This window comes from Asparagus officinalis, chromosome 10 (assembly GCF_001876935.1).
Source record: "Asparagus officinalis chromosome 10, Aspof.V1, whole genome shotgun sequence".
In the NCBI taxonomy this organism is placed as follows: Eukaryota; Viridiplantae; Streptophyta; class Magnoliopsida; order Asparagales; family Asparagaceae; genus Asparagus; species Asparagus officinalis.
The window spans coordinates 50,597,888-50,601,790 of NC_033803.1; positions in this window are offsets into that span (position 1 = coordinate 50,597,888).

Below are 3,903 nucleotides of genomic sequence, written 5' to 3' on the forward strand. Positions count from 1 at the left end.
GACGTCCGTTCACCGCATGAGATGAAAATGCTCCGGAATGATGCTCAACTGAAAACAAGCAATGAAACGTTTGTTAATTCCAGTTATAAAAGGAAATTGAATTCATCTTACGAATGGGTAAGATAGAGTCGTTGCCTTATAAAGGGTGAGACGATTTGACCACGTTATGCGTTCATAAGATAGGGTATATCGACAATATATCCCTGCCTTATAAGGCACAATACAGCGTCAAAACGCCCCCTTTATTTTGAGGTATAGTTTTGACCAAGCAAAACACAACGTGGAGTAAAAAGGACCAATTTGCAAATTTCCAAGAAAAATGGACTAATTTGTAAATTTCCAAAAAAAATAGCTCACCGGCATAAGAGGGAGGTGCGCCATCAGCCGACGCGGTAGAGGATTGACCCCTCGCAATACGAGACATGGTAATCTGCAAAATAAATTAAGGGATCAGATCCAAAAAAAAAAAGGGGGGTTCCTCTTTTTATTGCAATTCTACCCCCTGAAAGAGGAGCTCGAGGTGCCAAATCATAATCCTAACCCTCATATGCAACCTCATAAATTCATGTACTAAATTAAACATAAAGAAATGCCAAAATTATGGAGGATTTACCTGAGGGAAAGCTCGAAGATCTGACAAAAATCAAAGCTTGAAAGAGGCTCAGACCACGTGCTCGAGGGGCCTGAGAGAAATTTTTATTTAGAGTTTTTTGAGGGATTTTTCAGTCTAAGATCTAAGGGAATGATGGATCTAGGGTATTTATAAAGATTTGAAGGGAAGAGAATGCAAGAGGGAAGAGGAATCCAAGAAGGAGGAGGAAAAGGGGGCCGGCCCTAGAAGAGGAAAAGGGGAGGAAAAAGAACCCTCTTTTATAATGTTGAACCAAGCCTAATTGAACCGGACCAGACCAAGTTGGACCGGACCAGACCTGGTTTGAACCAGAATTCAAATTGAAGCTGGATTGAGCATCGAAACAACTTCAAATCGACAGAGGGATCAGCCCTTGGTTTATTCTTGCCTCTCCCACATGTTCGAAAAAATCAGAAGATTTTTTGAGCCGAATTACTGCCTTTTTTGGCTCATTATCAAATCGGTTCAGCTCATTTGAGTACAGAAAATACTCCAATAAGGTATACGAGTATAAACTATTCCCTATTTTTGATTGAGAAGTTCCTGGAGAATATTTTTTTATAAATATTCTTAAGGATAACTCAACAACACTACGCCGGACAACGCGTCGCAAATAAAAACTCAACGCCAACAATCGATGGTCAGCTAAAGATTAGAAAATCAGGAATCGACTTCAAGTTTAAAATTCCGACAACGGTCAGATAATAAATGCAGCACCGGAACTCTTACAGACATTCGACAAAGCACCGAATAGCCTGGAAGATTGAAGGAATCAAGAACGGAAGTCATTCCAAAGTCCCATTACGCCGACTGAAGGTTGGGACAATCATATCCAAAGTATTCCAGACTCTTCTATAAAAGAACGAGGCTGAAATACTTTGGAATCAGGAATCAGATCTACTGCCAAATCAGATCAACAAATCAGAGTCCGAATCAACCACGAGACCGGACAAAACGATGAAACCCAACGCCTAAGGGGGGCTCGGCCAAAGCCGAGCCACCCGTGGGTGGCTCAGCCAAGACCGAGCCACCCATGGGTGGCTCGGCCCAGTGCCGGCCACCCATGGGTGGCCGACCCAGATCTGTGCGCGGGCACAGATCTGAGAGCCTATAAATAGGAGGGCCTTGGTTCATTTTAAAAAGGTTGGAACTTTGAGAGCCGAAACTCTGCCGAATTGAAGATCGAGCTTGGAGTTTTGAAGATTTGAGGACTTGAAGATTCAGATCTGATTCTCGGCGAGCGTCCACGTCATAAAAGGCAGGATTTCGAGAGAGGTAAAAATCAGATCTGAGATCTACACGAGATCACACTCCGGATCAAAGCTTGGCCTTTGATCCCGAGAATTAAAGGCTACTATTTCCTTGGCGAAATAGTACCCTCGGCTATTATTTCCTTGGTGAAATAATACCCGTCGAATCGTGTAGATCCGACTGGATCTAGATCGCGTGGTGGTCCACGGATTAACCCCGGCGTCGGTAAAGAACCCACATAAGCAAGAGACCGCAAAACAGGATCTTGCGATTTGTTCTAAAGGAAAGTTGTAAAAGGAAAGTTGTAATTTTTTCTTTTTCTTTGATTTCGTTGTAACCGGATCTAAAAAAGACCGGATCTTTTATAACCAAAAAGCAATTACTTAAGATGACAATGAATTCAATGAAGGCAATTTTCACCGCGAACAATAATGGCCTACCAGGTGATGTGCATCTATTCTGACTTCATGGATAGTGCCCCACTAGGTGATGTGCCTTGTCTATCTCTTGTTATTCCCCTGCTAAGTCTTAATCAAGACTGGGGGTTGGTTACTTGGAATCCACTGGATTAACAGTAACGAATCTTTCACATCGTCGAGTTAACAGTATACTTCTGACGATCATCATCCTCACGGAGTATGAATTCAGTTGGCATCACTCCCAATTTATCACGTTAACAATATACCTCTGACAATCAACTTATCAATTCTCTTCAATGAGATGATAGGTCCTTAAAATTGCTCAAATCGCAATCTTCCCCAGCAAGATACTAAGTCTTTAAATTCTTAGTATCAAAATTCATCGCTTCTGATGATAAACTCACTTAGCAATTCTCCCCAGCGAGACGCTAGTCCCCAAAATCTTGTTCAAATCACAAGTACACAAATCCTGTCACGTTAACACTAAACCTCTGACAAAACCCACTTATCAATCCTCGTCAATAGGATGATAAGTTCACAAAGTTGCTCCCATCGCAATACAATCTTGTCACGTTAACATCATACCTCTGACAATCAACTTATCAATCCTCTTCAATCGGATGATAAGTCGACAAAGTTTCTCCAATCGCAACACAAATCCTATCACGTTAACGCTAAACCTCTAACAAAACCCACTTATCAATCCTCGTCAATAGGATGATAAGTCCGCAAAGTTTCTCCAATCGCAACACAAATCTTGTCATGTTAACACTAAACCTCTGACAAAACCCACTTATCAATCCTCGTCAATAGGATGATAAGTCCACAAAGTTGCTCCCATCGCAACACAATCTTATCATGTTAATATCACACCTCTGACAAAATCAACTTATCAATCTTTTTCAATAGGATGATAAGTCCTCAAAGTTACTCTGATAGCAACAAATTCCTATCATGTTAACACTAAACCTCTGACAAAACCCACTTATCAATCCTCGTCAATAGGATGATAAATCCACAAAGTTGCTCCCATCGCAACACAATCTTGTCATGTTAATATCACACCTCTGACAAAATCAACTTATCAATCCTCTTTAATAGGATAATAAGTCCTCAAAGTTGCTCCGATCGTAACAAATTCATGTCATGTTAACACCAAACCTCTGATAATACACTTATCAATCCTTTTCAATAGGATGATAAGTCCATAAAGTTGCTCTGATCGCAACATTCTCTTGTCATGTTAATATCAAACACCTCTGACAAAATCAACTTATCGACTCTCGTCAATAGAGCGATAGGTCCTCAAAGTTGCTCCGATTGCAACACTTTTCACTTATCGACTCTCGTCAACAGAGCGATAGGTCCTCAAAATTGCTCCGATCATAACACTTTCCACTTATCGACTCTCGTCAACGGAGCGATAGGTCCATAAAAATACTGTTAGGTTAACATCACACCTCTAACAGTCAAACCCCCCAATGAACTTGTTAATCCTTTTTCAACAAGAATAGCAAGTTGTCATTATAAAATCCCCAGCGGATTAAATATTTTCTGGAACTATCCTAGTGATAATAAAGAAAATTTCTGAATTTCACTCTA